The sequence below is a fragment of the Oncorhynchus tshawytscha genome, unplaced genomic scaffold (assembly GCF_018296145.1).
Source record: "Oncorhynchus tshawytscha isolate Ot180627B unplaced genomic scaffold, Otsh_v2.0 Un_scaffold_7041_pilon_pilon, whole genome shotgun sequence".
NCBI classification, from domain to species: Eukaryota; Metazoa; Chordata; class Actinopteri; order Salmoniformes; family Salmonidae; genus Oncorhynchus; species Oncorhynchus tshawytscha.
Genome location: NW_024609821.1, coordinates 190,920 through 205,000, shown reverse-complemented (window position 1 = coordinate 205,000; position 14,081 = coordinate 190,920).

Below are 14,081 nucleotides of genomic sequence, written 5' to 3'. Positions count from 1 at the left end.
GAGAAAATACATAAAGAGAGAGAGAGAGAAAATACATAATAAAGAGAGAGAGAGAGAAAGAAGAGACATAGAGAGAGAGAGAGAGAGAGAGAGAGAGAGAGAGAGAGAGAGAGAGAGAAAATACATAAAGAGAGAGAGAGAGAGAGAGAAATACATAAAGAGAGAGAGAGAGAGAGAAGAGAGAGAGAGAGAGAAGATAAAGAGAGAGAGAGAGAGAGAGAGAGAGAAATACATAAAGAGAGAGAGAGAGAGAGAGAGAGAGAGAGAGAAGAGAAATAAAGAGAGAGAGAGAGAGAGAGAGAGAGAAATACATAGAGAGAGAGAGAGAGAGAGATAAAGAGAGAGAGAGAGAGAGAGAGAGAGAGAGAGAGAGAAATACATAAAGAGAAGAGAGAGAGAGAGAGAAGAGAGAGATAAAGAGAGAGAGAGAGAAATAGATAAAGAGAGAGAGAGAGAGAAAAGAGAGAGAAATACATAAAGAGAGAGAGAGAGAAACATACAGAAGAGAGAGAGAGAGAGAGAGAGAGAGAGAAATACATAAAGAGAGAGAGAGAGAAATACATAAAGAGAGAGAGAGAGAAATACATAAAGAGAGAGAGAGAGAAATACATAAAGAGAGAGAGAGAGAGAGAGAGAGAGAGAGGAAGAAAGATGGACAGGCAGAGATACTTTGTCTGACACACAGAAGACACACAAACAGGGCTGGTATGCTGCTGTGACATAATTGAATATTATTTGAATGGCTGTGGGTTATAGCAGTGGTAAAACTAGGTTATAGGTAGAGCCTTAGTTTATGACCAACTTTACTTAACACAACATAATAGCCGGACTGGCTGAGTTGCAATGCATTACATGCTGTGTGTGTATATGTGTGTATGTGTTGCAGCCATATCACCAGACACCAATCTCTGACCCAGACATACTAGCCTTATTCAAGGTTACATAAAGGAAAACATTTAAGGAGCAATTCTAGTACTATCGCTATGATCTCAATTGAAATCCAATGCTAGATGATACAACACTATTTATTTCACAGTAAGCTTTATATTTTTTCTTATCCATTGATTTGTATGGAGAAAAACATGACAGCTTAAATGAAATGGAAAACAAGACAACAAGATAGTGTTTAGGCCTACAGTGTTGTGAAGTACAGTGTGAAGTGATGATATATCATGTGTCCCAAATGGAACCATATTCCCTACATAGTGCAGTACTTTTCACCAGGGCCCATAGGGTAGTGCACTATATAGTGAAAATGGTGCCATTTGGAACACAGAGATGATAGCCAGAGGCACAGCTCTCTGAGAAGTGATGAGAAAGGTGGCGTTATAGATTTTGACAGCTGCCTCATCAATATGTATTTATTCAACTCTTCTATCTGATATAAAATGTGTCCGGGCAAAATAAAATACAAATATGTGAGTTGCATTTCTATATTCCATATTAGGCTTCATATTATGTCTTGTAAATGTTATTGTATCTGTCAAAGAGAATACAGTGTATTATTTGAATATTATTGTAATATATTGTGTATAAGATAGAAGAACCAAACACTATGTATGATAGGGTGGGGAAAGGACTGTTTCTTCGTCTGTGTCTCTGTGAGAATGTCATTGATAAATGCTGCAGTGGCAGTAGGGAGTGGTGCAGGGTAGTACTGTGTTTGCAGGTAGATGCAATGCTGGTTCTTGTCTCTCCTCCCTCTTCCCCCTTCTCTTCTCTCCATGCCTGTCTGCCTGCCTCCTTCACTTTCTCTCTCTCTCTCTCTCTCTCTCGCTCTCTATTCTTAATCCTTCCCTTCCTAGCTACATCTCCTCCCTCCCTCATGCTTTCTATCTCCTCTCTCCCTGTCTGCCTCCTCCTTCGCTCTCTCTCTCTCTCCCTCCTCCCTTCCCTGGCTGTGCGCACTGACACACTGAACTGAAGTGGCACTGATTCTGTAGCCTGTGATTGGCTGACAGCCAGATGGCCCTGAAAGCCATGCAGCGTGCATCAGGAGTCAGAATTGCGTCCCAAATGACACCATATTGTCTATATAGTGCACATCAGTGCACCCATAGAGCTCAGGTCAAAATTAGTGCACTATGTAGGGAATAGAGTGCCATTGGACAGTGTGATCAGAACAACTGCCCCACAATGCACCACAACACCAACCCTATTTTTCCTTCTTCTCTCCCCCACTGCCACCTCTCTCTGTCTCCTCGTCTTCCTTCAGTCTCTCAATCCATAATACATCCCCAGACCAACGTCCTCCTTCTCTCCGTATCTCTTAACTTACTTTTTCATAAATACACTTCCCCTCTTTCCCAACGACACACTCTCTCTCAATTCAATTCTGTCACGCCTGCTCCCGCTCTTCCCCCCTGGCGCTCAAGGGCGGCGGCCTCCGAAGCATTACTCACATCTGCCAGCATCATTACGCACACCAGCTTCCCTCGTCACGCGCATCAGCGATCATTTGGACCTGGACTCAATCACCTGTTATTTCCTTCCCTATATCTGTCTGTTCCCCAGCTCTGTTCCCCGCTTCCACATCAACATTAGTTTGTTGTTTTGTTACCCGTGTGCTGGCACTGTTCCTGTCTTGTTCCTTGTCTGTTCCTCATTAAATGTTTGACTCCCCGTACCTGCTTCTCAACTCCAGCGTCGGTCCTTACAAATTCAAAGGGTTTTATTGGCATTGGAAATATAAACTACCTTTCAAAAGTTTGGGATTAGCCAGAAATGTCCTTGTTTTTTGAAGAAAAGCACCTATTTGTCCACAAAAATAACTTCAAATTGATCAGAAAAACAGTGTAGACGTTGTTAATGTTGTAAATGACTATTGTAGCTGTAAACGGCTGATTTTTAATGGAATATCTACATAGGCGTACAGAGGCCCATTATCAGCAACCATCACTCCTGTGTTCCAATGGCACGTTGTGTTAGCTAATCCAAGTTTTTAATTTTAAAAGGCTAATTGATCATTAGAAAACCCTTTTGCAATTATGTTAGCACAGCTGAAAACGGTTGTTCTGATTAAAGAAGCAATAAAACTGGCCTTCTTGTGACTAGTTGAGTATCTGGAGCATCAGCATTTGTGGGTTCGATTACAGGCTCAAAATGGCCTTGAAACTTGTCAGTCTATTCTTGTTATGAGAAATGAAGGCTGTTCCATGCGAGAAATTGCCAAGAAACTGAAGATCTAGACAGTAAACAAAAGGGAAATAAACAAGGGAAACCTTAGTTAAGATCACAAAAGTTTAACATTTAAAATGTAATATTATTGGCTATGTACAGTGTTGTAAGAATGTGCAAGTAGTTGAAGTATGAAAGGGAAAATAAATAAAACAGATAAATATAGGTTGTATTTACAATGTTGTTTGTGCTCCAATGGTTCCCCTTTCTCATGGCAACGGGCCACAAACCTTGCTGCTGTGACTGCACACTGCGGTATTTCGCCTAACAGATATGGGAGCTTATCAATGTTTAATTTGTTTTCAAATTCTTTGTGGGTCTGTGTTATCTGTGGGAAATATGTGTCTCTAATGTGGTCATACATTTAGCAGGAGGTTAGGAAGTGTAGCTCAGTTTCCACCTCATTTTGTGTGCAATGGGCACATAGTCTGTCTACGGCGGCCTCTCTCAATAACAAGGCTATGCTCACTGAATCTGTACATAGTCAAGGATTTTCTTAATTTAGAGTCCGTCACAGTGGTAAGTATTCTGCCATTGTGTACTCCCTGTGTACACAGCAACCCCTACTCCTTTTCCTTCTCTCTCGCAATCCATCAGCTTTCAGCTCTCCCCTCCTCTCTCCTCTCCCCCCTCCTCTCCCCTCCTCTCTCCCCCTCCTCTCCCCTCCTCCCTCCCCCTCCCCTCCTCCCCCCTCCTCTCTCCTCCCCCCCCCTTCTCCCCTCCCTCTCCTCCCCTCTCCCCCTCTCTCCCCCTCCTCTCCTCTCCCCTCCTCTCTCTCCTCTCTCCCTCCCCCCCCCCTCCCCCTCTTCTCCCCTCCTCTCCTCCCCTCTCCCCTCCTCTCCTTTCCCCTCCACTGTCAGATAGAATTACCCCTCATAAAGACGTCCCTCTTCCTCTATTCCTATAGAGGGAAAAACCCCTAGTCTCTGGTGAATGAATACACAAGGACTGCCTATAAACCCACTGGAGGACTGGGGATTTGGTGGAAGGGGAGATGAAAAAGAAGAAAAAACGCTTGCTTCTTCCTGGCTCAGCAGAATTGACTGGCCGCAGTCAGGAGTGAGGGTGTGAGTGAATGCTGTCAAAAACACACCGTTCAAAGGTTAACTAGGGTGCGTGTGTGTGTTTTTGTGTGTGTGGGTTAGACCTTTGACATGAGTTGTATTTCCTTACCGTTATCCAAGTATTCTATTCTGACGTTCCAGGTCAAATGAACTCTAGTCGGTTGGCAGGCCTTTATGACATCACCAATTGGAATGTTCCATTCGGGAGTGTTCTAAAATCAACTTAAATCAACCCCCCCCAGCCCGCAATCCCAGAGGCACTCACTTCTCTCTCTCTATCAGCATTAGGTCACCCTCTCAGTCTAAAGACCACTACACACTTCACGCAAACAGAGTGACGGAGCGACGTATATGGTCCACTCCAAAAATGTTGCCACACAAAATTACGTAGAACTACGTGTAAAAAACGACACTTCTGTCACTGCGTTTCTGTAGTTTGCGTGAGGTGTGTAGGGCCCATAAGCCCTAGGGGAGACAAACAGGCATGGATGAATAGCCTGACAGACAGACAGGATGTGGCCCAAATGGCACACTGTTCCTGATATAGTGCACTACTTTTGACCAGAGCCCTATGGGAAACCCTTGGTCAAAAGTAGTGCACTACACAAGAAATAGGATGCCATTTGGGACGAACACAAACTGTCAGGCAGACAGAGCAGTGTTGATGGGGATTATGATAGGTTCATTATATGCCTTACAGACAGGAAGAGCTCTGATGGACTCTGAGTGACGATGAAGGGTCCACTGGCTGTAATAGGACTCTAATGACCAATGGGGCTGGGCTGCATTAGCTAGTGCTGGTAGTGCAGCTAACATGGATGTAAGATTGCATCCAAAGTGTATGTAAGGCTGGGTCCCAAATGGCACCCCATTCCCTTATTATTTCCTACATAGTGCACTACTTTTGACCAGAGCCCTATGGCTAAGTGCACTCTGTAGGGAATACGTTGCCATTTGGGATGTATCTGAAGTGTATTACAGCCTATACCAAGGGGTCTGGACCCCCCCCCCCGAGTGACGCAGAGGTCCAAGGCACTGCATCTCAGCGCCACTAGGCAGGGTAGCCTAGTGTTTAGAGCGTTGGACTAGTAACCGAAAGGTTGCAAGTTCAAATCGCCGAGCTGACAAGGTACAAATCTGTCATTCTGCCCCTGAACAGGCAGTTAACCCACTGTTCCTAGGCCGTTATTGGAAATAAGAATTTGTTCTTAACTGACTTGCCTAGTTAAATAAAGGTAAAATAAAAACTACAGTCCCCGGTTTGAATCCAGGCTGGTTCTGGCTGTGATTGGGAGTCCCATAGGGCGGTGCACAATTGGCCCACGTCGCCAGGGTAGGCCGTCAATGTAAATAACATTTGTTCTTAACTGACTTGTCTATAGCTAAATGAAATGGCACAGGTGGGTTATGCTGCCATGTAGAGTTGTGGTTCAGTGTGGAGTAGGAGGTTTCCCCACTGATCTATGGTCATGTTAGGAGCTTCTCCTCTAATGGTTACGGTTAGAATTATAAAAAGTGGTAAGCTGGTCCTAGATCTATGCCTGGGGGCAACTTCTACCTAGAGAGGCCAGAGCGGAGATCGGCACCAAAACAGCAGCTCATTTACTGCCATATTCTGGAACTGGGCGGCTGAGAGTTTTTTTTAGAAGCTGACCTTAGCAAGTTTAGTAGTATGAATCCTGCCTTTGTTCCACTGATGCCGTAAGACTGCTCCAGGTCGTCGCTTTGAACTGTGTGTGTGTGTGTGTGTGTGTGTGTGTGTGTAGTGAGGTGTTTTTATGTGTGTGTGTCTCCAGCTGCAACAGGAAGGGGGAAGTGATTTAACCCTCTTCTTTGGGGGACAAATGGTGCTCAGCACATTCACACACACACACACACACACACACACACACACACACACACACACACACACACACACACACACACACACACACACACACACACACACACACACACACACACACACACACACCTATGTGATAAAACAGAATATCAGAAAGAGTAATTTTCCTGAAGAAAAATGTTAAACTAATTACACATAACTCTTTTACATAAAGTTTAGAATATAGCGACGCATCAAGGGGATTTGGCCTTAGTACAGAGAAACTATTATACTGTACAGGTGTTGTAAAAAGCACAGTAGTCATTGACTAGGCCCCTGTACACACTCAGGTTGTACAACTGATCTACAAATCATTTGACACAATGGGTTATGATACAACTGACATGTCTGCACAAAGATGTTTACACAACCATTGCTCAGTGTCTCCACAACACATTTGTAGATATTTTTGTGCAGAAAAAATCTGTTTCTAATCTAATGTAAGTATAACACAGTATACATGCAAGGTAAAGTTTAACCAAAAGCTAACAACACTGGAACTCTGCGTTTGCTGTTTTAAGGAGGGCTTCCTCCTTTCTAATCACAGTATGGTGCAGGAGGTGCTCTTACACTACTAGGTTAAGGTTCCCTCCAACTGATTCGGGCCCCGGCCCTTCTACAGAGACTATCAATAAATAGGATGTTGTATATGTTTTTCTTTCATTCACATGGAAGTGGGTCAGCCACTAAAATTAACCGAGCACCCCCCTTTCAGAAGTGCCGTGATTCAGTTGGCTGGCTGGCTGACGCAACGAACCGAGCACCCCCCCTTCAGAAGTGCCGTGAATCAGTTGATTGGCTGGCTGACGCAACGAACCGAGCACCCCCTTCAGAAGTGCCAGTTGATTGGCTGGCTGACGCAACAATCACCCCCTTCAGAAGTTGGCTGGCTGACGCAATGAACCGAGCACCCCCTTCAGAAGTGCCGTGAATCAGTTGATTGGCTGGCTGACGCAATGAACCGAGCACCCCCTTCAGAAGTGCCGTGAATCAGTTGATTGGCTGGCTGACGCAACGGCTGAGCACCCCCTTCAGAAGTGCCGTGAATCAGTTGATTGGCTGGCTGACGCAACGAACCGAGCACCCCCTTCAGAAGTGCCGTGAATCAGTTGATTGGCTGGCTGACGCAACGAACCGAGCACCCCCTTCAGAAGTGCCGTGAATCAGTTGATTGGCTGGCTGACGCAACGAACCGAGCACCCCCTTCAGAAGTGCCGTGAATCAGTTGATTGGCTGGCTGAAACGAACCGAGCACCCCCTTCAGAAGTGCCGTGAATCAGTTGATTGGCTGGCTGACGAACGTAACCGAGCACCTTCAGAAGTGCCGTGAATCAGTTGATTGGCTGGCTGAGCAACGAACCGAGCACCCCCTTCAGAAGTGCCGTGAATCAGTTGATTGGCTGGCTGGCGCAACGAACCGAGCACCCCCTTCAGAAGTGCCGTGAATCAGTTGATTGGCTGGCTGACGCAACGAACCGAGCACCCCCTTCAGAAGTGCCGTGAATCAGTTGATTGGCTGGCTGACGCAAAGTTGAACGCTGTGCCGTGAATCAGTTGATTGGCTGGCTGACGAAGGTTAAGACCCCCAGAAGTGCCGTGAATCACCCCCCTTCAGAAGTGCCGTGAATCAGTTGATTGGCTGGCTGACGACTTCCAGGAGCACCCCCTTCAGAAGTGCCGTGAATCAGTTGATTGCTGGCTGACCCTTCCGAGCACCCCCTTCAGAAGTGCCGTGAATCAGTTGATTGGCTGGCTGACGCAAATGCTCCTTTCAGAAAGAAAGAAAGAAAACGGACAGAATCCTTCCATGTATTGGAGCACCGGAGGATAGAGGAAAGTAAGGATGGATGAGGGAGTGAAAGAGAGGGGAAAGAGGGACAGGTAGAGGTTGTGTTTGAAGTAACAAGGAGTGACAGGTGACAGAGGGAGAGATAGAGAAGTTGTGAGGGAACTGAAGATCTCGTTGGAGATCTTTCCACTTTTTCTGTTAGACCTTCTAAGGTTAAGATTCCGTCAAGGAGTTAGAACCATTTCTCCCCTTGGTTCTATTGACTCCAGGTTCAATTGATTGGGCGGTTGGCTGACTTCCAGGACAGGCAGCTCCCGGGCCTCCGCTCCCCCAGCGAGAGGCTGCCTCAGTGGGGATAGACGGAGCTCAATGCTGGGTCTGTTCTCTACATGTGTGTCACTCCCCCTCTGCTACCACTGTACATCTGATAACACATTAGACTCAGCAAGAGAAGAGCAAGAGAGGGAAAGAGAGAGAGAGAGAGAGAAGGAGAGGAGGGAGAGAGAGAGAGAAAGAGAGGAGGTAGAGAAAGAGGGCAGGGAGCGAGAGAGGAGGGAGAGAGGGGCAGGGAGCGAGAGAGGAGGGAGAGAGAGGGCAGGGAGAGAGGGGGCAGGGGAGAGAGGAGTGAGAGAGGAGGGAGAGAGGGGGCAGGGGAGAGAGAGGAGGGCGAGAGAGAGAGGGCAGGGGGGGCAGAGAGAGGAGGGAGAGAGACAGGGCAGGGGAGAGAGAGGAGGGAGAGAGAGAGGAGGGAGAGAGACAGGGCAGGGGAGAGAGAGGAGGGAGAGAGAGGACAGGGGAGAGAGAGGAGGGAGAGAGACAGGGCAGGTGAGAGAGAGAGGAGGGAGAGAGGGCAGGGGAGAGAGAGGAGGGAGAGAGACAGGGCAGGGGAGAGAGGAGGGAGAGAGAGAGGAGGGAGAGAGACAGGGAGAGGGGGGCAGAGAGAGAGGGCAGGGGAGAGAGAGGAGGGAGAGAGACAGGGCAGGGGAGAGAGAGGAGGGAGAGAGAGAGGAGGAGGAGACAGGGCAGGGCAGGGGAGAGAGAGGAGGGAGAGAGACAGGGCAGGGGAGAGAGAGGGCAGGAGGAGAGAGAGGGCAGGGGAGAGAGAGGGAGGGAGAGAGACAGGGCAGGGGAGAGAGAGGAGGAAGAGAGACAGGGCAGGGGAGACAGAGGAGGGAGAGAGACAGGGCAGGGGAGAGAGAGGATGGAGAGAGAGGGCAGGGGAGAGAGAGGAGGGAGAGAGACAGGGCAGGGGAGAGAGAGGAAGGAGAGAGACAGGGCAGGGGATAGAGAGGAGGGAGAGAGAGGGCAGGGGAGAGAGGAGGTAGAGAGGAGGGAGAGAGGGGCAGGGAGCGAGAGAGGAGGGAGAGAGAGGAGGGAGGGAGAGAGGGGCAGGGGAGAGAGGAGGGAGAGAGAGGAAGGAGAGAGAGGGCAGGGGAGAGAGAGGAGGAGAGAGAGAGAGGGCAGGGAGAGAGAGGGGGGCAGGGGAGAGAGGAGGGAGAGAGAGGGCAAGGAGAGAGAGAGGGCAGGGGAGAGAGAGGAGGGAGAGAGACAGGGCAGGGGAGAGAGAGGAGGGAGAGAGAGAGACAGGGCAGGGGAGAGAGAGGAGGGAGAGAGACAGGGCAGGGGAGAGAGAGGAGGGAGAGAGAGGGCAGGGGAGAGAGAGGAGGGAGAGAGACAGGGCAGGGGAGAGAGAGGAGGGAGAGAGAGGGCAGGGGAGGGGAGGGAGAGAGGGGCAGGGGAGAGAGGGCAGGGAGAGAGAGAGGGCAGGGAGAGAGACAGGGCAGGGGAGAGAGAGGAGGGAGAGAGAGGGCAGGGAGAGAGAGGAGGGAGAGAGAGGGCAGGGAGAGAGGAGGGAGGGAGAGAGAGGGCAGGGAGAGAGAGGAGGGAGAGCGAGAGAGGGCAGGGGAGAGAGAGGAGGGAGAGAGAGAGAGGGCAGGGGAATGAGAGGAGGGAGAGCGAGGAGGCAGAGAGAGAGAGAGGGCAGGGGAGAGAGAGGAGGGAGAGAGAGAGAGGGCAGGGGAGAGAGAGGAGGGAGAGAGAGGGCAGGGGAGAGAGGAGGAAGAGAGACAGGGCAGGGGAGAGAGAAGAGGAGAGAGAGAGGGCAGGGGAGAGAGAGGAGGGAGAAAGAGGAGGCAGAGAGACAGGGCAGGGGAGAGAGAGGAGGCAGAGAGAGGGCAGGGGAGAGAGAATAGGGAGAGAGACAGGGCAGGGGAGAGAGAAGAGGGAGAGAGAGAGAGGGCAGAGGAGAGAGAGATCTGTTTAAGCACAACCCTATGTCTCTCTCTACTTGTTGCTGTCAGCTTGTCAAAAACAAAAATAGGGAGCAATAATCAATAAACTCTGTTATTACTTGCTTCTCTTTCTCTCTCTTTCTGCTTCTCTCTCTCTCTCTCATGGTCTCTCAATTCAATTCAATTCGCTTTCTTGGCATGACAATGTACATATTGGCATAACAATGTACATATTGTCAAAGCTTATTTTGGATATTTACAATATAAAAATAAATAAAAATGAGAATCAAAATTGTCAACGGGACAACAGTAACAACAATAACCAAGGGTCAAAATAACCATACATTCAACAATAACAATAAGCATACAGTAGAGTACATGTGCAGGATGATTGGTCTGTCAGACACTGTCCCTCAACTTATGGCAGGCAGCAATGTAGTCCTCTCCCAACAGGACGGGTAACCTACTCTCATCAGAGAGGTCTTTGAAACCTTGAATAAGGGTTTCAAATTTGGGGAAATGACACTCTCTAATTGTTTTATATTTTTGACATTTTGTCAGGAAATGCAGCTCCGTCTCAGGTTCTGCTGTTGTGCAGGGGTTGCACAGCCTTTCCTCTACAGGGAGCCAGGTTTTCCTGTGTCTAACCTTCTCAATGGCAAGGCCGTGCTCACTGAGCCTGTACTTTGTCAAGGTTTTTCTAAGGTTTTGATCAGTAACCATGGTCAAATAGTTAGCCACAGTGTACTGTCGATTTAGGGCCAGATAGCACTGCATTTTGCTTTGTTCTTGTGCTTGTGTTTCCCAATAAGCAATGTAGTTTTGTTTTGACTGTGTTGTAATTTGGTTTATCCTGATTGATTGGATGTTCTGGTCCTGAGGCTTCAGTGTGTTAGTAGAACAGGTTTGTGAACTCAGCCCCAGGACCAGCTGGATGAGGGGACTATTTTCTTTGCTCAGCTCTTGGCATTGCAGGGCTTGGTAATGATATGAGAGGGGGGTCACTGTATTTTAGATGTTTCCAAAACTTAATTGCTCTTTTTTGAGTTTTTATTATTAGTGGATATTAGCCTAATTCTGCCCTGCATGCATTGTTTGTAGTTTTCCTCTGGCCATGTAGGTAATCTTACAGAACTCTGCATGCAGGGTTTCAATGGGGTGTTTGTCCCATTTGATGAAATCTTGTTTTGCAAGTGGACCCCACACCTCACTGCCATAAAAGTGCAATTGGTTCAATGAGACATTCAATTAGTTTTAGCCAAATTTTAATAGGTATTTCAATTTGAATGTGCTTTTTAATGGTGTAGAACGCCCTGCATGCTTTCTCTCTCAGTTCATTCACTGCCTCATTAAGGTGTCCAGTTGAGCTTATTTTTAAACCTGAGTAATTGTAGTGTGTACAGTACTCTATATATTTTGTACAAATTGAGAACTTTAGTCTAATTCCCTGAGATCTGGATCTTCTCTGGAAAATCATTATTTTAGTATTTTTGGGGTTTAATGCCAGGGCCCAGGTCTGGGAGTACTGCTCTAGCAGGTCCAGGTTCTGCTGTAGGCCATGTGCTGTGGGTGACAGCAGGCATAGGTCATCTGCGAAGAGTAGGCATTTAACTTCTGAATTGTGGAGACTAACACCAGGGGCTGAGGATTTTTCAATAATAGTGGCCAATTAGTTAATTGTAAATATTGAAGAGTGCAGGGCTCAGATTGCAACCCTCACGAAGGCCCCGCCCCTGGTTAAAGAATTCTGTTATTTTCTTACCAATTTTAATGCTGCACTGTTCACACAAATACCTCTGTAATTGTTAGGGTCAAATTTGTCTCCGTTCTTAAAGATTGGGGTTATGAGTCCTTGATTCCAGATGTAAGGGAAATAACCTACACTCAGGATCAAATTAAACCGTTTTAATATAGCCAATTGAAAGTTTGTACTAGTGAGTTTGAGCATCTGATTTAGGATTCCATCAGGTCCGCATGCCTTTTTAAATTTGAGAGCCTAAAGTGTCTTATAGAGCTCCTGGTCTGTAATCTCTCTCTCTCTGCTTGTCTCTCTGCTTGTCTCTCTCTCAGCTCTACCATTACCTGTCCCGTTCCATCTGTATCTGTCACACAGGTTTAGTTGACAGGTAAATGAACACTAATCCAAACTTGGCAGCCTATTTACTGATGCATTAACTGGCAGAAAAATACTATTTTGTTTCAAGATTAACTAAGGTATACTTAGATACAATGACCTTATAGGGCTGACAACTCAGCTCTAGATTCAAAGTAGTTATAAAGCCTACTTTATACCCTACGCAAGTATGCAACACAAGAAAGCTAGTTGTGTGGAGAAAAAGGCTTAGCATTAGTCATATATTTATAATATAATCTACACTTAGAGAGAGAGAGAATATGGATTGTAACCAGGGAGAGGGGGGCCACAGCAAATTCAATGTTCTGGCCGAATGTGCTCAGTGTGTGGTGCTCAGAGGAAAATGGAATATAATTTGATATAGTAAAATCCACTTATCTCAGTACCATGTTATCTGAAGTCTGAACTCATGTCCATTCAGTTTAGAGAACTAAACCCATTCAACCTGCAATGTTACTGCAACCTCAATGTGGATATTTCAAAAGCTCTGGGGTGAAGTTTCCCTAGATACAGATCTGGGATCAACTCTAAACCAGAGTAGTGGTGGTCAACTCTAAACCCAGAGTAGTGGTGGTCAACTCTAAACCCAGAGTAGTGGTGGTCAACTCTAAACCCAGAGTAGCGGTGGTCAACTCTAAACCCAGAGTAGTGGTGGTCAACTCTAAACCCAGAGTAGTGGTGGTCAACTCTAAACCAGAGTAGTGGTGGTCAACTCTAAACCAGAGTAGTGGTGGTCAACTCTAAACCCAGAGTAGTGGTGGTCAACTCTAAACCCAGAGTAGTGGTGGTCAACTCTTAACCCGGAGTAGTGGTGGTCAACTCTAAACCCAGAGTAGTGGTGGTCAACTCTTAACCCGGAGTAGTGGTGGTCAACTCTAAACCCGGAGTAGTGGTGGTCAACTCTAAACCCAGAGTAGTGGTGGTCAACTCTAAACCCAGAGTAGTAGTGGTCAACTCTTAACCCGGAGTAGTGGTGGTCAACCCAGAGTAGTGGTGGTCAACTCTTAACCCAGACTAGTGGTGGTCAACTCTAAACCCAGAGTAGTGGTGGTCAACTCTAAACCCAGAGTAGTGGTGGTCAACTCTAAACCCAGACTTGTGGTGGTCAACTCTAAACCCAGACTTGTGGTGGTCAACTCTAAACCCAGAGTAGTGGTGGTCAACTCTAAACCCAGACTAGTGGTGGTCAACTCTAAAACCAGACTTGTGGTGGTCAACTCTAAACCCAGACTTGTGGTGGTCAACTCTAAACCCATATTTTATTTATTTACCTTCACTACATTTTTATCTGCGGATTGCTGTAAAAGAGGCCACCTTTCTGTACCCTTGATTTCCTGAGTTGTTTATTGGCCGACTAACAGAAAGTGTCTGGAGTTGTGCCCGCAGCAGACACATAGGGACAGTGTCACCACCGACAGATTGTGACATTGAGACTGAACAGACCTAACACTTTCACTCCATTAGGTCAATCAGCCGGTGTCACGAACAGAACTGACTCGCCACACAATAACTGTAACCTGGAATAAATGGTCCTCTAAGGAGGGGGCTTCTTAATCACCCCCCCAACTCCCTCCCTCCCTACCTCCCTCTAAATGTAGTCATCAGTTGCCCACTACCCCATGCGTGGCCCATAGTGCCTGCTTCCTTGCTCCACTTCAGGCACTCTGGAGCTGTGTGTTCAGACCTAACCCTGGAGAACCAGGGCTCCATCATCCACCCCTGGCCTGTCTCATAGCCCCACTCTAGGCACTCTGTGGGGTTCTGAACTCCAGACCTTCCCCGGAGGAACCACAGACCAGGCCCA